Here is a 19660-nt window from a genome sequence, read left to right on the forward strand (position 1 = left end):
TGTTTTAGCAAACAACGAAGTCTGACAAATGTTTCAATCAAAGCCAGAGGTCACAGTCAGCAGAACCTGCTAGTCCAGGCCGCCTTTGTTCTCCGTCTACGTGGAACACTCTATCCGCTTCCAACTCGAGGCCTTTAGCCTCCTGATCTTTCACTCTGGGAATCTGTTAGAACGTCATCTCCACCTCTGGGGCAACAATCCTCCTACCACTTTCATCAATAAGGCCAATGACATTTTTATTGCATTTTATCACAAAGTGGCAACAGCAGTCAGGTCTTTACCCCTGATCTTTCACTTCGGGAATTTTTCTAGGTCTCCCTCATCGCTGGAACAATGATCTCCTCCTATCTCTTTCATCAATAATGCCAACGACAATGACAACAGCAGTCAGCACCCCCATATGCACGTTACAGCTGGCCAGGCACCTTCGTATGCACTGCGGTAGTCTCGTAAGGCAAATCAGGAAGGAACTGTCAGCCCCATTTAACCCAGGAGCAAAGCAACTTTACCAGGGTCACACAGGAAGTCACTAGCCACATTGCATCTGAAATCCAGGTCTTCAGACTCCAGGCACATGGTGCCTTGTCCCTGGTCCTACCTCCGTTCTGCCCTACCCAGCAGTTACGAAAAGAGGTCACTGAGAAAGGTGTGATTGAAGGCCAGGCACGGTGACTCATGCTTATAATTCCAGCACTTTGGGAGGCCAAGGAGGTTGGATCACCTGAGGTCAGGAGTTCAAGACTAGCCTGTTCAACATGGTGAAACCCCATCTCTACTAAAAATACAAAAATTAGCCAAGCATGGTGGGGCACACCTGTAATCCAGCTAGTTGGGAGGCTGAGGCAGGAGAATCACGAACCCGGGAGGTGGAGGTTGCAGTGAACTAAAACTGCACCATTGCACTCCAGCCTGGGCAACAAGAGTGAAATTTGGTGTCAAAATAAAGAAAGATGTGATTGAGTCTTGGTTCGTTGCCCAGGATCTTCCCCTCATTGGGAGTTATGCCGGGTTCACCTCCCTTAGGTCTCTCGGGGAAGTCACAGTTGAGGCAACAAGAGGAAGGATACTGTGATGAGGAGGCAGCCATGTTAGTTGGGTTCCTTCTACGAGTTGAACATGCACATGTAATTTTCTCACCTTATCTTCACCATAGTCCTGGGAAGCAAAGCGATTATAATCTTCACTTTCCAGATGAAGAAACAGGTGTGGAGAGGTGAAGCCCAATTGTTTACAGCCTCAGATTAGCAAATGGTGGGCGGGGCATTGGATGGCCCTCACAACATGAGGTGGAAATGGTGACCCCTTCCCCCCGCCACACACCCTTTCAAAATGGACCTTGAATTTGAAGCCTGAGGCTCCAACAGTGGGAATTCTGGCCTCAGCAACTAGTGGCAGGAAGGTTCAAAGCCAATGGTAGACTGAGAGCCAATCATATGGCATCCGGGAGGCATTAAACAAATGATCATGGAATTAACCAACTCTGCCTTCAGTGATGTTAAGTTGGTAGCTTGAAATTGAGAAAATTTACATCATGGCAAATGCTATAAATCAAGGCTTTCCTCTCTCTCCTCTGCCATCCTGCCTCCCCTGTGCCTCCAGCCCAGAACGTTGTCAAATTTTCACCAGCACTCCCCTGATTAGGCCCCCACAGAGCTTGACTGGACCCTGCCTGACCCACTGAACCCTCTTTTGTGTCTCCCACCATCTCCCCTCTTCCACCTTAAACATCAATTTCACGACCATCTTCCCCACAGCCAAGAACCCTATGGGCAGGGTCACCTGTAGGTCCCCCAGGTGCTGAAAGCACACCCATGCTGAGTGCAAGTGTCCTGTTCACAGTGCAGCTAATTCCACATGCAAGCTGATCAAATAAACAAGACTAAATGTGACCTCCAGAGGCCACACCAGCTTTTGAAATATAAAATCAAGAACACCATTTGAGATCACTTCTAGTGAAAAATACTTTTGCTGGCTTCCTTTGAATGTGGAAAACATATCCTCCTTTAAAATACAATCTAAATCCTCCCCTCCCAGAACCCTGCCTGGGTTGGTGGCCTGGGGAAACCCCTGCCCCAGCCCCTGCAAGCACTCACAGAAGGTCACTCCTCAGTCACAGTGTCCATCACCTGGAAGCAAGACTGCCTTTTGAAGATCACCTGCTTCCCCTGCGAAACTGAGGGCTCCGAGGATCTGCAACTGTGTTCCCAGGACTCACCAGCACAGGGCTGGCATCGGAGAGGCGTTCAACACCCGGCAGTGGAATTAATTAACACAGTCTCGTCTCCCCCTCCATTCTGTCTCCTGACTGTTCCCTTTTCTGATTTCCCACTTCCCTACCACGGGAGCCTGGACACAGCTGAGCCAAGACTCTCCTTCTCTGAGTACATTCTCCAGCCTGGGCCAGCTCTGCCTTAGCAGCGTTGGGAGCCTGTGATCAAGGAACGTTATGAACCCTAAGCCCACGCTGTTTCCACTTGAACCGTGTTCAAGTGCCGCCTCCCGCTGGTGCAGCCTCCCTGGCCTGTGTCACGGGAAGTGGCCCCGTGTCTACCCCAATCCTCCCTTGGGACTCCTTTTGCTCCTCTGATTGCTTTTGGGAAGATTGGGGTGGAAATGGGGTCCCAAGGCCTGAATTCTGTCCTCACTCAGCATGGGACGGTCCACCTCTGGTCCTCTGCCTTTAACTCTGGGACTCCAATCCCATATTCCTGGCCCAACTGTGGCTGGAAAAGTTGAGGCAGGAGTCATGAAGTGATTCAGACTCTGACCACAGTGTCTGGCTGTGGAACACCCTCTGGCCCTGGAAGAGGTGCGTAACTGGATGGGCACACATACCAGGAAACCTGCCTTTGGGGGATCTGGTACCAGTGTTGAGATCTCTCTACTTGCTTCTTCTTGGGCTTGGGAAAACACCAGCTAAACTGTAATTTCATCTATAATAATAATAACAACACTCAGCATTTTTACAGCACTTACTATGGGTCCTGTTCTCATGCATTAATTAATTTCATTCTTTCAGTAACACTATGAGGCTGGTAGTATTCCTATCTCTATCTTACATAGGAGGTGACTGAGACACAGAAGGGCTAAGGAACGTGCCCAAGGCCACACAGCTATTAAATACCTGAGTTGGCTGTCTGGGCAGAAAGATATAAAAAAATAAAATAAAAATAAAAAATACGTGATCTGGGATTTGAACCCAAGCTCAGAGACCAGGCTGGCTCATTAGAAGATGGAGCAAAGACCAGCAAGTACTGGGATGATGGCTCATGCCTATAATCCCAGCACTTTGGGAGGCTGAGGCAGATGGACCATCTGAGGTCAGGAGTTCAAGACCAGCCTGACCAACATGGTGAAATCCCATCTCTACTAACAATACAAAAATTAGCCAGGCATGGTGACGCATCCTTGTAATCACAACTACTAAGGAGGCTGAGGCAGGAAAATTGCTTGAACCCAGAAGGCGGAGGTTGCAGTAAGTGCACTCCAGCCTGGGTGACAGAGTAAGACTCCATCTCAAAAGAAAAAGAAAGAAAATGGAGCAAAGAATGGCACTAGAGATGGAGAAACAACAGGAGACCAGGATGCTATTACATAGGACACCTGAATGGAAAGCTGCTCAGAAGGCCGATGGTGCATGCATAGAAAAGTCAGTGAGAGCCACACATGGAGGATGTGAGGAAAACGGTCTAGATGCTCGGAAATGGCATGCTAGGGAGAGAAGCTCGTGGATGATCAGCTCAGAGGTAGAACTGCACCTCCTACTTCACTGGTCAGTTTGGGATGCACTTGAGCTTAAACCTCCAGGCTCTGCTGGCCCCAAGACAAAAGCAAGGCTTCCAACCAAAGGCCTTGACTTCCATGAGTCAGTTTTCTCATCTATAATATGCACAATGCAATGAAGAACTTTGTGAAGATTCAACCTGATGTCATCATTATAACAGCACTATGGAGTCCTGACCTTTCTGCTGGGCCTGGGGTAAGGGCTTTAAATGTATTATTTAATCCTCACATTTAACTGATAGAAGTAAAGACTATCATTAGCCTTGTTTTAGAGCTGAGAATTCTAAGACACAGGGAAGTTAGAGAACTGGCCCAAGATCACAGAGCAATTGACTAGTAGAGCCAGGATTTGAAACCGGGTGTCCATGCTCTTAAATGCTAGGTTACGATACAACTCAAAGAAAATAGTAAGCACAGCCAGGGGCAGTGGCATGCATCTATAGTTCCAGCTACTTGGGAGGTTGAAATTGAAGGATTCCTTGAACCCAGGAGTTTGAGACCAACATGGGCAACATAGTGAGACCATATCTCAATAATAATAATAATAACAAGGTTGTGGATCCCCTCCCGTGAGCTTTTTAGGTAATAATGCACTGACTGCTCACAATAACTTTATAAGATGGGCCCATTTTACAGATGAGGAACTGAGACTCAGAGAGGGAGAGTAATGTGCCCAAGCACACACAGCAAGTTTATGGCAGGACTGGAAACCAAGTTCCTGTAGCTAGCTCCAGAGCTGGAGCCCCAAATCACACATTGAGAGTTCAGCCTGTGAGCGCCCCTTCCTAGGGCTTGCAGGATGAACAGCTGCCTTCTGGATGGTCTACATGGAAAGTATATTTGGATTGTGATTTATAAAACGACATGAAGACAACAGGAACCAGTCCTGACACTTACACAGGGCTTTGTGTCTCCCGAGACACTTTTTTAGCCCCAGTCATTGCTGTGTCTTCCTGGCTCCCTTATGAAGGGATGGACAGGTATGCATCCCCTCTCTGGTTTCCCAGGAAATCCAGGGCCTCACTGCAAGCCAGGCATAGCTGGCCAGAGGAATCAGCTGGCCCTGGATTCCAGATCACTGCACACTCTCTCTCTTTACTTTTTTAACATGTTATTTTTCCTGATTATCATAATAAAATACAGCGGAAAAATAGAAAGGAGGCCAAAAAACAAAAAAACAAAGCTCCCCTGTGATGCTACCATTGCAAAAATAACCCGCGGGAACATCTTAGTGTATCCTGTTTGTCTGTTTTCATGCCCAGAGCCACATCTGCTACACTAATGCTTATGGATTTGTGTAATCAAAAAGTCTGGCTGGAAGGGAGTGGCCTCGTCCAGTCCTCAGTGGGGCAGGCATCCCCTTGCAGCCTCCAGCTAGACATAGCCATCTCCTGCTCATGAGATATGTGAGGCCCGCCTGCTCCCCATGCTCCCTGGGACCCCACATTACTCAATGTTTCCTGGCCCTTGTCAGGAAACAGAGATGTTTGTGACATGTATAAAATCACAAGAGTAACCCTCCTCCCAAAGCTTATTTCAGCTAACAAAAAGTAAGCACTTTTAGAGCCTGACCCTTCAAGGAGCTGCTGTAGAAGGTGTGACTTTCGTGTCTTTCCCAGAATGTTTTTTGATGTTTTGTTTTTGCCTCTCTCCTTGTTGCCTGAAATGTTCCCATGAGAACTTCTTGCATGTGTATTTCAGCATGACGTCGGGCTCAAAATGAAACACCCCACCACCCACAGGAAGGGCGGCACACTTAGCATGGTAGAATAGACAGAATACAGCTGAATTCACTTCTTAATGGCTGTGCAACTCCAAGTTCATAATTTAACCTGTCTGAGCCTTAGTTTTCTTACTTATAACATGCCTCCCTTGCAGGGTTATTATGGTAAACTGAGGGCCTGGCATATGCTATTCGTTCTCTTTCAGCCCTAAAATGAATACACTCACTGATTAAATGACACTTGACTCAGGCTGGGATGCATGGGAGGGGATCCAAGGACTATTTGAATCTGGAACAGTTTTGGGCAGAAGGAAAGGGGGTCAAGAATTTGGAAAAGGAGGAGGATGGGAAGAGGGTGGACATGTACAAAAGAAGAGACCACAGAGCTGCGAAACTTTGGCCCTGGGCGAGAGGCCCTTAAAGACTATCTCCTCTGCCCCCATTCTCTTACAGCTGGGAACACTGAGGCCCAGAGAAGGAAAGGAATGCCTGAGCTCCGCTAGCCAGCCAGGCTGGAGAACCAACTCTCAGGGATTTTTGGAATCTGCAAAGCAGATTCTCAGAGCCAGAGTCAAGTAGGGGAAGAAGTCAGAAGACCCTTCACTCTCCAGGTGCTGGAAGCAATTGCTGGAGAGAAAGCTCTACACTGACTTAGTACCTCCCTCTTCCCAGCACCTGTGCCCACTCCCCAAGCCACTGGGCTCGTCTGTCCCTGTGGTCCCTGGGCATTCCCACCCCCATCCCAAACCCACCTCCTGAGTGTGGCTATAACCTACCAGAGCCAGAATGACTTGCTTGGGAATGTCCACCACAAGCCTGGGAGCAGAGCAGCAGGGCCCGGGTGCCTTTCCTCAGGAAGTGCAGAGGGAGTATGATTCTTCTCTGAAGGCTCGTCCCCTCTCTGGACAGCAGCTTGTGTACATATCCTGCTTTCAGACTGGAAAAAAAAAAAATTCCCTTTGCCCTTGCCCCAACCCTCATCCTGCACAGCATTGAGCGTTTCTCTCATTGACAAGAGTCAAGCTCAGATGACCTCCCACCTCGTAAGGAGCATCCCCCAAGGATAGTGTTTGGAAAGCACGTAACCCCTCTCTGGAATGATTCCCTCATAACTGGGTCAAGGCCACTAACAGTCCATTCCAGATGTGCAGGCCTTTGCTTACCTTGTGTCTCTGAAGGACCTTCCCAACATTACCTTCAGAGATCCTGCCTCCAGCTTCTTCATCCTGGATACCTTCCCAGCAAGATCTCACTGCCTCCTCATCTGCCCCAACCCTAAACTCTTCCCAGTCTCTTTCTCTGGCCGTAACTTCCACTGAGCAGGGTTGTGTCTGCTACACCCACTGTGTCACCAATAGTTTCATCTCCCAGACTTTCCAAATCATGTTCCCTCTTTCCTTCCCTTCTCCCCTACTCCCCTTCATGACATCTCTGGATGGTTAGCTGCCTGTTTAACTGTCTGTTCCCCTGCTGGGTCAGGAGCTCTCCGGGGAAGGACCATATCTGACCCACTAGCCAGAGCCCAGGGACAGGCAGCAGCAGAGAATGAATGAATGAATGAATGAATGTTGGATATATGATGCATTGCCTGCCACATGCTTAGCAGTATGAGAGTCTGCCTTCCCAGCACAGCACCTGTGGTCCAGGATCAGTATCTCAGCTGCCCTCACCTCCAGTCCCACTGGCCCCCTTGACACACAGCAAGTGCTTGGTGAATGCCTGTTGCCTCCACTTGAACTGAGCAATAATAGAGCAGTAATGTCAAGTGGTTAAAGGTGCTGGCATTGGAGTCACGCTTAGCTGGGGTTGGATCTGGCTCTGCATTTACTGACTTTGTGACTTAGAGATGGTGGCTTCACCTCTCTGGCCCTTGGATTTTGCATCTTTACTGGGGTTGGGGACAGTCCCTCAGACAGACATCAGAGAACAGAATGTCCCAAGATGGCCATGGACTTAGACATTTGCCTTTCTCTGGGGTCCACAGGCTACCAAGAATGGGCTTTAAGACTGTGATGGGTTTTCACTCAAGCAGAGGGAAGCAGGGGACCTTTCAAGTAGGGCCTCCAAGTCTTTCTGGGCCAAACACTACTTTCTAATTGGGAGAATAAGACCCAAGGAGCTGCCCAACAAGAGCCACAGAGTCCTGGGTCCCTCCCACAGAATCGCTAAGTTCTAGGGCCTGGGCTCCTTCTTTATTCCCCCTCACCTCACCCCTTTTGTGTATCCTTAGTTTAAAATAATTTTTAGACTTGCAAAATAAAGCATAAGATTCCTAGATACCTGTCTGCCAGCTTCCCCTAATATTAACATCAGTTAAATTAAGCTTAGCCTAAGGCTGAACTTAGATATTTTAATATATTTTTAATATATAAAACCTATGTTTTATACATTTAATATATAAAACTTATATATCTTAAGTTTGGCCTAAAGGTTTCTCCACACATAATGAACTGTAACCAGACTGAATGTGTAAACAGGCTATAACCTATTCTTGTGCCAATTACAGAGTTTCAGCCAATTGCATTTGGCCAACCATTCAAACTGTGTTCAAATAAGGCAAATGCCAAGCTGTAACCAATCCAGCTGTTTGTCCTTCACTTCCATCTTCTGTCCATCACTTTTCTTTTCTGCCATAAGTCTTCTTCCACCACGCAGCATCACCCAAGTTTCCCTGGACCTAATCTAGTCTGGGAGGCTGCCACATTCTCAAACTGTTCTTTGCTCAATTAAACTCTGTATAATTTGCCTAAGGTTTTATATTATTATTATTATTATTATTATTGAGACAGAGTCTCAAGTCTGGAGTGTAGATGTGTGATCTCAGCTCACTACAACCTCTGCCTCCCATGTTCAAGGGATTCTTCTGCCTTAACCTCCCAAGTAGCTGGGATTACAGGTGCCCACCATCATACCCAGTCAAACTTTGTATTTTTAGTAGAGGTGAGGTTTCACCATGTTGCCTAGAATGGTCTCGAACTCCTGAGCTCAAACGATCTGCCTGCCTCAGCCTCCTGAGTAGCTGGAATTACAGGTGCCCACCACAATACCCAGCTAAACTTTGTATTTTTAGTAGAGGTGAGGTTTCACCATGTTGGCCAGAATGGTCTCGAACTCCTGAGCTCAAACGATCTGCCTGCCTCAGCCTCCAAAGGTATTGGCGTGAGCCACCGTGGCTGGCCTCTAAGTTAGGGAGTTCATTTTTAACACATCTACATAATCACAGTAGTGAATCTAAACAAGAAAATTAACATTGACACAACACTGTTGAGTAACCTACATACTTTACTGAAATTTCAACAGTTGTCCCACTAATGTCCTTTCTCTGGCCCAGGATCTAAACCAGAATACACTTGATTCTTGTGTCTCCTTTGTCTCTTCATTCTGAGGCAGATCCTCAGTCTTGCTTTGTCTTTTGTCACCTTGACAGTTTTGAAGAGTGCTGGCCAGTTCATTTGTAGAATGCTCCTAAATTTCAGTTTGGTTTTTCTTCAGGATTAGATTGAGATTATGTATTTTGGGCAGGAACACCACAGAAGTGACCTTATGTCCTCAGTATACATATCAGAGGTACATAGTTTCGAGATGTCTCTTTCCTGGTAATGTTAACTTTGATCACTTGAAAAATGTGGTATCTGACAAGTTTTCCCATTGTGAAATTACTATTTATGCTCCTGCTACATTGAGACTATGCAAATATCCTATTTCTCATCATGGTTTTGTCCACTAATTTTTGCATCCATTTATGCTTTCCAACAATAATTATTACTGTGTGGTGATTTTATGTTTCCATCATTCTTTCTACATGTATTGATTCGAATTTTATTATGAGAGAGCTGGGCACAGCATCTCACAGCACTTTGAGAAGCTGAGGCAGGTAAATGGCTTGAGCCTAGAAGTTTGAGACTAGCCTGGGCAACATGGCAAAACCCCATCTCTGCAAAAAATACAAAAATTAGCCAGGCATGGTGGCATGCACTTGTACTCTCAGCTACTTGGGAGGCTGAGGTGGGAGGATTGCTTGAGCCTGGGAGGTGGAGGCTACAGTGGGACAAGATCTTGCCATGCACTCCAATGTGGGCAACAGAGGGAGACCCCATCTCAAAAAAAAAAAAAAAAAAAAAAAAAATTTAACAGTTGGCCTTTCTCCATATTAATTGATTCTCCATATTAGTATGACCTCATGGATATTTATTTTATTCTATTGCTCCCATTATTTATCTTGCTGTTCAAATTGTCTCATCCTCTTTGAAAATATTTCAACCCATCTGTTTCCTGTTAAGCTGCTTTTCCTAACAAGTTGTGGCCCAAGGCTAAGTCACTCTCTCAGTGTCACTCGCCAGCTATAGCACATCAGCCACTCCCTGGTATGCAGGGCAGGTGATTGGGCGACCTCTGAGCCTTTGTGTGAGTAGCCACGTTTCCCTTTTCCCTGAAACTCACTGAAGCATCTTCCCAACAAGGGCTGGGCTTTTTCCTGGAATGGGCAGGTTGCAGTCAGACAAGTCAGTCCTAGCTCCACAGACAAAGAGTTCCGGGAAGGGCTGAGCCTGCCAGGTAGCCCCAGATCCCCCACCCCTGCTCTCCATCAGGCACCCTCCCTCCAGCACCACCAATCTCATGCTCTGATTGCCCTTCTTGAGTCTCCCTTCTGAGCCAGACTGCAGAGAGAGTTACAGAGACATCCGGGCAGCGGTTAGCTTGGCAGCATTTGCCCAGATTTGCAGAGGAAATGCTCTGCACCCAGGGGATGGTTACCAGCTGTTCTCCACTTGCCCCATGGGCAACCAAAATGAAGAGGGCAGTGCATTGCAGGGGTGAGGGGGACTCTAGTCAAAGAGAAAGGAGACTTCCAGATGTTGAAGTGGGCTGAAGGGAGAGGCTGTGAACTCACATTCTTTGCTCTCTTTAAGGCATGCAAGGATCCTGAGATGGGAATGCACCCAGCCAGAGGCCAGACAGGCAGAAGCACAGGGCCTCTCCATAGGGTGCTATGCCACTTCTGAATTCAGAGTAGACATTAAAATCATGACTAGTTTGATGTACTTCCTAATGTACTTACACCTTTCACGTTGGAAAAATCTACAATTACCATAAAAGGTGGCATCACATTTTCAAAACACCAGCTTCTCTCTTTAGCCAAGTACTGAGTGCGTATCTGTGAACCTTTGACCTACAGCTGATCCATCCTGTCCTCCACCACCCTGGAAGTCTTCAGGCTCACCTCCCACTGGAAGTCTTCCCAAGCCTCTCCAGACATCCCTGATCCTCTGTTCTGAGCCTCCTTCCCAAGTCAGTAGAGGAATTACTGTTCAGGGGCAAATCTGTCTCCCTACCGGACTGCAGATTTTTCATAGACAGGAGCCTTATTCATTTGCACAGAGTACCTGGTGCTGTCCCCGCACTAAGCAGGAGATCCACAGGCAAGGGCTCCTGATTGCCAGCATGGCCCAGCCAGCTCTTGACAGCCTCGTTTTTGATGGCAGAGCCCTGGGCTGGCCCTGCCTCATCCTCTGTCTCACTGTTTCTTTCTCACTATTTCTCTGTCTTCCTCGGGCAAAGTTTGACCCGTTCTAGCTTAACTCAAGAGGGAGTCAGTCCAGTCCTTCTCTAGGGCCTTAAAACTCTGAATTCCTAGGCCACAAACTTGCCCTCCAATTTAGAAGCCTGGATAGAGCCCACATTTACTCACTTTGATTCGCTGTTAACGCCAGAATCTCAGACTTCTTCCTATCATGCCCCATTGACGACAGGAAGGAAATGGTGCTCCTCTCACCTCTTCCACTTCCTCTTTCTGTGCTGCCCCCTCCTGGCCCCTCCGGCCACTCAGACTGTGTTGTCTCCTCTTTTGTACATCTGTCCAAGTCACCCTTCAACCAAGCAGCAGGTACGTCTAACTCATTCCCCAATTACTACTCCCTTGCCTTGCTACAAATGCATTTGTTTGAAATCAATATATTTATTCATTTATCAAAATACCTTCACGTATATATTTATTACACATTAAAATTATGGAGTGGTTCCCCAGATATCTTCTCTGTGGGTAGGCCAGGCTGAGGTTATCACATCCATTTTGCAGACAGAGTTGCCAAGACTCAGAGAGGGAAAGTCACTTGCCAGAAACACAGTTGATAGCAGCCACATGGACTTTCTGATTCCTACTCCAGTGCTCTTTTGCTCATTGTCTTTGTGAATATTCCGTGTAATTCTTCCTTCCTTCTCCCCAGCCCCTCCACCTCAGATCTGGTTAGCGATTCCAGGACAGAAATTATTTCTGGCTCATCTGAACGTCCCCCACTGTGTAGCCCAGCCAGCACCTGACACACAGTAGACACTCAGTAAATGTTTGTTGGGTGAATGCAAGCTTTGATGTAGGAAGCCTTCCTAGAATTACTTGATCTTACCTAACAGCAATTTCAATGCTTCTTGTACAAAGACTCCACCACCTTAAGCTTCTTGGGGACTCAGTTTCCCTGCCTGTAAAGTGACTATGGAGCAAGCTTATCCAACCCACAGGCCACATGCTGCCTAGGACAGCTTTGAATGTGGCCCAACACAAATTCTTAAACTTTCTTAAAACATGGATGAGGTTTTTTTCTGTGTGATACTTTTTTTTTTTTTTTTTTTTTTTTTAGCTCATCAGCCATCATTAGTGTTAGTATATTTGATGTGACACAAGACAATTCTTCCAGTGTGGCCCAGGAAAGCCAAAGGATCGGACACCCCTGTATAGAGGGTTAGACTCAACCATGTCCGTGCTCCCATCAGCAGTGACATGCTGTTGTTTCCTTTAGGACTTCCCCAATGAGGACTGCATGCACCTGTCTGGAAACTGAAATGCCAAGCCAGCCCAAGCAGCAATATAAAAATAGCAGCTGCTGGGCACACCCTTGGGTTCCAGGCAAAGAAGATTGCATCCTGTAAGGTTTGGAAGTTGGTGTTTCCAGCTGACCCTGGGAGTGGGTGAGTGACATGGACAGGCTGAGCTGCCAGCTTTCTGGAGGCAGTTTTATTTCTTAGGAACTATTTTCTTGTCAATATTGTCAGGGTCTCTGGAAACTGACAAAGTTGACAGCTAATCAACAGTTGAGAACTGGGGACCTTGCTCCAGCACCCCTTCACTTTTTCACCCCATCTATCCATCCAGGAAGCCTTTCCCGAGTGCCTGCCCTGGGTTTCATTTCAGACAGGGCACTAGGGGCAGAACGATAAAGTCAGCTGACCTTTAAATGGCACTTGGACTGAACAGGACACTGTTTCAAGTGCATTACATAAATTAATTTCTCTAATCCTCCCACCAACCCCGTGTTATAATGAGGAAAATCAGGCACAGAGAGATTAGGTAACTTTTCCAAATTGCAGGACTGGGATTTGGACCAGACTACTCCTGCCCCCACCCTCAGCCTCCACCCAGTTAGTTTACTACATTTCCCTTCTGAATCAGATGTTTTCTCCTCTCACCAGATAAATTTTGTAGTTCTATGATGTTTTTTTCTTTTCTTTTTTCTTTTTTCGGATAGAGTCTTGCTGTCGCCCAGGCTGGAGTGCAGTGGTACGATCTCAGCTCACTGCAGCCTCTGCCTCCCAGGTTCAAGTGATTCTCATGCCTCTCAGCCTCCTAAGTAGCTGGAATGACAGGCATGTGCCACCATGCCTGGCGAATTTTTTAAATTTTTAGTAGAGCCGGGGTTTCACCATGATGGCCAGGCTGGTCTCAAACTCCTGACCTCAGGCGATCTACCTGCCTCAGTTTCCCAAAGTGCTAGGATTATAGGCATGAACCACTGGACCCCCTTATGATGTTCTTTATTATCTTAGTATTCAAACACATACCCCTGGAAATTCCAGAAGAGTATGAGGAACTCCCATCAGCCATCATCCAACTTCAGCAATGACCCGCTAGTGGCCAATCTTTTTCCTCTATACTGCCACCTACTCACCCCTTTTAGTATTATTATTTTGAAGCAAATACTAGATATCATACCATTTAATCGGCAAATGTTTGAGTCTGTTCCTTTAAAATGTAAGGACTTCAACCACTGTCTCACCTAAAGAAGCTAACATTAATTAGCCAGTCACTCCGCATGTAAAAGTCATAATTTTCTTCTTTACAGTTTGTCTGAATCATGATCCAAACAAGAATCACACACTGTGAGTGGTTGATACTTTTCCCGATCTCTTTTCATCTATAGGTTTCATCTCCATCTCCATCTTTTGCTTTTTTTTGTAACTTATTTATTGAAGAGGCTGGTTTTTCATACTGTGTGGAAAGTTTCCTGAAGTCTGGATTTTGCTGACTGCATTTTTATGTTATTGTTTAACATGCCACTCCGTTCTCTGTATTTCCCATAAATGGAAAGGTGGAGGTTTGATCTGATTCAGGTCGAAGATGTTTGTAAGACTACCTCACAGTTGGTGCTGCTCCTCTCAGAAGGCACTTTCCGGCTGGTCGCTGCTGCTTGTGGAGTGAGCAGCCACTGACGTCAATCCCAGATCCATTCATTCTTTAGTGATTGTACACTGGTGACCTGGCTTAACTTCAACACCCTATAGCCTCCTCCTACAGACACTTGCCCACCTCTGTCCCTGCTTCAGTGCCTTCCCCCTAAGTGGCTCCTTAGCTACCACATTCCTTGGTACTTGTCTCCCAGATTCCCATCCTGGCCACAGTACCACATATGACTGGGCATAACAAGCAGGAGACAGAGTCCAAACTCCACCTGAAACTTCCTAGTTAGGGGATTGTCCTTCCCGGAGAGGAGGCTGGGAGGTCATCACAACACAAAACCCTGACTCCTCCAACTAAAATAAGAAAATTCCCTACAGGTGAATTCAAGTGCAGCTCAGAGTCAGCTAAGATCCCATCATCCTTTGAAAGGGAATGAAATGGCAGCCGGGCACAGTGGCTCACACCTGTAATCCCAGCACTTTGGGAAGCTGAGGTGTATGGAACACGAGATCAGGAGTTCAAGACCAGCCTGGCCAGCCAGCATGATGAAACCCTATCTCTACTAAAAAGACAAAAAATTAGCCAGGCGTGGTGGTGGGTACCAGCTACTTGGGAGACTGAGGCAGGAGAACTGCTGGAACCTGGCTGGCAGATGTTGCAGTGAGCTGAGATCATGCCATGCTCTCCAGCCTGGGCAACAGAGTGAGACTCCATCTCAAGGAAAAGAAGAAAAAGAAAGGGAATTAAATGGGATTGCCCCTGCTAAAATTCCCAGGTGCTTATGTTGTCTCTGTCACTTGGAGCTCTGAGTCTACTTCCCCTAACTCTCCATCCCACTCACTGCTCACCTCTCACACCTGTCCTCTTCTCCCTGCAGATCCAGGTAAGGAACTCTGCTCCTTCACTGTGCTTTGCCTCCTAAAATCTCTAACACGGCTCATTTTTGAGCATGGCAGATTTTCCTTAAGTTTGGGGCAATTGTTGGGTTTCAAGCTGCCATGTGGCTGGGCTCCTCTCATTCTTCTCTGGCCCCTCGCCATCCTCTAGGTTCACAGAATCACTACCCCACATTATAGTCCAGCTCAGCTCAATATGTCACTGTGACGACAGAGACTATCTGGTTCTTGTCTCACTCCAACAGCACGGAAGCCCTGACAAGGCTTTGAAATTGCTGCCCTTCCCTGTTCCCACTCCCAGCCGGACTCTAGGAATTCTCTCTAGAAATAATGTAGAGGCAGACATTCCTCTCCCCTTAGAACTATATTTTCATACCAGTGGATCCCTTGGGCAGTCTGACAAAGCCTTTGGTCTCCTTCTCAGAATAATGTTTTCAAAACACAAAATAAAATACATTAAAAACCAATTATAGCTCAAAGCTGGAAATAATCTGGATGTCTTCCAGTGGGTAATGGTTCAGCAGACTAGGTACTAGGTCTACCACGGAAGACCACTCAGCAATAAAAAGAAACAAGCTGTTGATCTGCACACACGTGGATACATTTCAAGGGGATTTTGCTGAACGAAAACAAGCCAATACTGTAACCTTCCAAGGGGTTCAGCTTGCCCACTGCCTAGACAGAGCCAATTCATCAAGACAGGGGAATTGCAATTGAGAAAGGGTAATTCACACAGAGCGGCTGTGCGGGAGACCAGAGTTTTATTACTACTCAAATCAGTCTCCCTGAGCATTTAGGGAGCAGAGTTTTTAAGGAAAACTTTCTGGGTGTGGGGAAGCCAGTGAGCCAGGAGTGCTAATTGATCAGGGATGAAATCATAGGAGTTGAAGCTGTCTTCTTGCACTGAGTCAGTGCCTGAGTCAAATCTCCTTGCACAAGATTAGAAGAGCCAGTTTATTTATCTGGGCGGTGTCTGGTGAGGGTCTGCTTCCCGGTTCATAGATGGTGCCTTCTCACTGTGAACTCACACGATGGAAGGGACAAGAGAGCTTTCTGGGATCTCTTTCATAAGGGCATTAATCTCATTCATAGGGGCTCCAACCTCATGACCTAGTCACCTCCAAAAAGCCCCACCTCCAAAAATCATCACATTGGAAATTAAGTTTCAACATATCAATTTGGAGGTAGGGAGAACAATTATTCAGTCTGTAATAGTGATGAGTATAAATTATGTTTCAAGATACCTGTGACAAGGTCCCAATAATATTACAAGCTGATATTAGAGATCCCTAATCCAAAACTCCAAAATGCTCCAAAATTCAAAACTTTTTGAGTGCTAACATGATGCCACAAGTGAAAAACTTCACACCTCACCTTATGCGATGGGTTGCAACCAAAATACAGTGAAAACTTTGTTTCATGCACAAAATTCTTTTAACTATTGTTTAAAATTACCTTTGGATCATGTGTGTAAAGTGCATATGAAACATAAATGAATTTCATGTTTTTGTGTCCCAGCCCCAAAATGTCTCATTATGCATATGCAGATATTCCAAAATCTGAAAAAAATCCAAAATCCAAAACACTTCAGGTTCAAAACATTTTAAAGAGATATTCAACATGTTCTGTGTTTCATTGCCTTCATTCATGATTGAAAGAAAAGTTAATTTTGTGAGAGGTTAATGAAAATAAAAGTGGAAAATTTTTCCCATCCAACTTCAAAAATTTCCTGAATTAGATCATGGACTTCAAATTAAGAATCCTTGCCTTGCTTAAAACAGCAACTTTCTCTCCTCCATTACATGGCTACAATAGTCATAAAGCAAAAAGTAGCAGCAGAAGCATCTGTGGAAGGGGCCGTGGTCACATTGCCTTGTTAAGGGTGAGACCAGAGGTTCCCTAGGGGTCAAGGCAGAATTTCATATTTTAAAATGTCAATCAGAGGCCGAGGTGGGTGGATCATCTGAGGTGAGGAGTTCAAGACCAGCTTGGCCAACATGCAGAAACCCCGTCTCTAACAAAAATACAAAAAAATTAGCCAGGTATGGTGCCATGTGCCTGTAGTTCCACCTACTCAGGAGGCTGAGGAATTGCTTGAGCCCAGGAGGCAGAGATTGCAGTTAGCAGAGATCACGCCAATGCACCAGCCTGGGCAACAGAATGAGACTCTGTCCCAATCGATCAGTCAGTCAATCAATGTTAATTGGCGTTTCCCCACCATTCACTTTTCTTCTACTCAAACAGCGAGACTCAGGGAGGGTCTTTGAATTTTTTCTTTGTTTTTGATTACAGGAGTTTGAGGCAATTAAGGTTCTGTTTCTATTCTATACCAAACTAAACAAGTATTCCCCAGGCTAAGAAGGTGAGAGGCAGGAAGGAAGCAGGTCAATCTAAACATTAGAGGGACCCTGTGCCCTGCCTTATGGCCACAGTCCTGGTGTTTGTGGGACCCAGAGGGGCACAGGGACATGGCACATGGGGAGTCCAAGGTGAACAGGTCCACAGGTAGCCCTATCCCAATCCCTAGCCTGAAGCAACCAAAGGAAAGTGCTCAATGAGCTGCCGGGCCTGAAGGTGCCAGTGGACCAGAGTGAGTGTGGACATACAGGCTGGCATCCATCAGGGAGGCAGCATGCGATGTCTCAGTGGAGGCTTGTGTGGACAGATGCCACCATGAGCCAGGTGGCGCCATGCTCCCCTGCACCTGAGCACTAACCAGTTTCCTGCAACTGATGCAATTCAATTCCGAGTGACAGCAATTTAGTGTCCACATCCTGTAGAATGTGGTCTCAAAATAGAAAATAGCTTGTTCTAGAAAAATACAGTCATATTTTCTCATCTACTTGAGTCTGTGGCCAGACGTGCTCACTGGAGGCACCTTCAGAATCCCCTGGCAGAGCTCCTATAGCAGGCACCATTGGTGGCCCTCGTCTACCAGAGCTTCCACCTACTGGGCACACGCTGGCTGACTTCCAGCTGTCTGTACCCACACTGCTCTGTCTGTGGCCTTGCTCTGACTAATAGCAAAGCCTGTTGTGCCTCTGCCTGCCAGTGCAGCATGCCAGAAATTCCAGGACATAATGTTCCCTGCCCCCCACCAAGAACCCCCAACCAATGACTGAGGTCAGTTGGTGCCTAAATGCGCCACCTCGCTTGCCCTTGGGTGGAATAACTCCAAGGTGTGTGCACCCCACTATCTCCCTGAGTTTCTCCCAGGGGATTAAGTCCAGCCACCCACAGGGGAAGCTGGTTTGCTAACACACTCTTTACTGGCTGCCTTCCTTCGTCTGCCTCGCCTCCCTACTCTCCTGCCCCAGTCTCCAACTCCCAGATAAACCATTAGTGGAACCATATGACGTTGCCAATATTTGAGCTTTTTGACCTATAAAATTGGCAATTTCATATAGCTCAACCTAAAATGTACACTCAAATCATTGTCTCAGAGTCCGCTCCAGGACTACTTCCCTTTCAACGCTTATCTACTGCTCTATCCAAAGCCTGTCCCCTCAAGTCACCTCCCAGCCACGCCTGGAAAGAGTCAATGGAAAGAAACTGCTGAACAAAATTCCAGGAGCTGAACCTGTGGGATGACAGGGCCGTAGGCCTCCTCTTATCTCACAGCCCGGAGACGTGGGGGTGGGGCTACACGGAGACAGCTCCAGGAATGAATGCGTGACCCATCCACATCATATATCATAGTGGGAAACGTGGCAACAAAATGAGGAAGTCGTGAGAGATAAGGAAACGCTGTAACTGGAAAAGTGATGGAAGGTTTGGAAGCAGAAGCTCTGGGTGTGGGCTGGGAAGCTGGAAAAGGGAACGCGGGTGGCTAAGAAAAAGCCCAGAGGCCTGATCCTAGTCCCCCCTCCTAAAGAATTCAATTCCCTGTAAATGGAGAGTTCTAGGCATATAAATAGGTTCAGGAACACTTTGGCTAAATCAACATCTCAGGCATAAACACAGCACTTTACCATCTCACTTAGGCACCCAACAAAAATTATTCTGTTTCTGTGGCTCGCAGAGTATGAAGACCATCCTGCTAGACAGCAGAGGAGGGGGAGAATTTGGATGAGAATCCAGTCCTGTTACCATCTAAGCAGATATTTTTGCCTGTATCCCACAATAGGAAATGCATTTTACTTAGCAGTCCATCGTACGGGTACACACACATACATACACCTGAAAAAATAGGTTAAACAAAATAATATTACCCTAACTACTACCAATGTACTCAGATATTTTCTGTTTCATAGTTTTTAAAAGCTGAACATGAGCCAAGCGTAGTGGCTAATGCCTGTAATCCCAGCACTTTGGGAGGCTGAAGTAGGTGGATCACTTGAGGTCAGGAGTTCAAGACCAGCCTGGCCAACATGGTGAAACCCCAACTCTACTAAAAAATTAGCTGAGCATGGTGGCGGGTACCTGTAATCCCTGCTACTAGGGAAGCTGAGGCAGGAGAATCACTTCAGCCCAGGAGGTGAAGGTTGCAGTGAGCCGTAATTGTGCCACTGAACTCCAGCCTGGGTGACAGAAAGACTCCATCTCAAAAAATAATAAATAAATAAATAAATAAATAAATAAAAGCTGAACATGGCTCATTAACTTTTTTTTTTTTTTTTTTTTAGACAGAGTCTCACTCTGTCACCCAGGCTGGAGTGCAGTGGCACAATCATGGCTCACTGCAACCTTCACCTCCCAGGTTTGAGCAATTCTCATGCCTCAGCCTCCCAAATAGCTTGGATTACAGGCATGCTACCACCACACCTGGCTAATTTTTGGTAGAGATGGGGTCTCACCATGTTGGCCAAGCTG

General features: G+C 46.6%; 1 protein-coding gene across 3 annotated transcripts in view; it reads right to left on the bottom strand.

Annotated features, from left to right (window-relative positions):
• ACKR2 (atypical chemokine receptor 2) overlaps positions 1 to 19660 on the bottom strand; it is a 35345-nt gene that overhangs the window by 10649 nt on the left and 5036 nt on the right. The window contains exons 1-2 of one of the 3 annotated variants that reach the window (XM_074404037.1): positions 12965 to 19360; positions 6283 to 6443 (exon numbers count right to left, since the gene is read on the bottom strand). The gene's annotated coding sequence lies outside the window, so the exon portion shown is untranslated. Of the gene's footprint in view, positions 1 to 2093; positions 6218 to 6282; positions 6444 to 12964; positions 19361 to 19660 lie in introns of those variants that run through there. The other 2 variants (XM_010336963.3, XM_010336962.3) reach the window with 2 other exon arrangements.

The sequence above is a fragment of the Saimiri boliviensis genome, chromosome 8 (genome assembly GCF_048565385.1).
Source record: "Saimiri boliviensis isolate mSaiBol1 chromosome 8, mSaiBol1.pri, whole genome shotgun sequence".
In the NCBI taxonomy this organism is placed as follows: Eukaryota; Metazoa; Chordata; class Mammalia; order Primates; family Cebidae; genus Saimiri; species Saimiri boliviensis.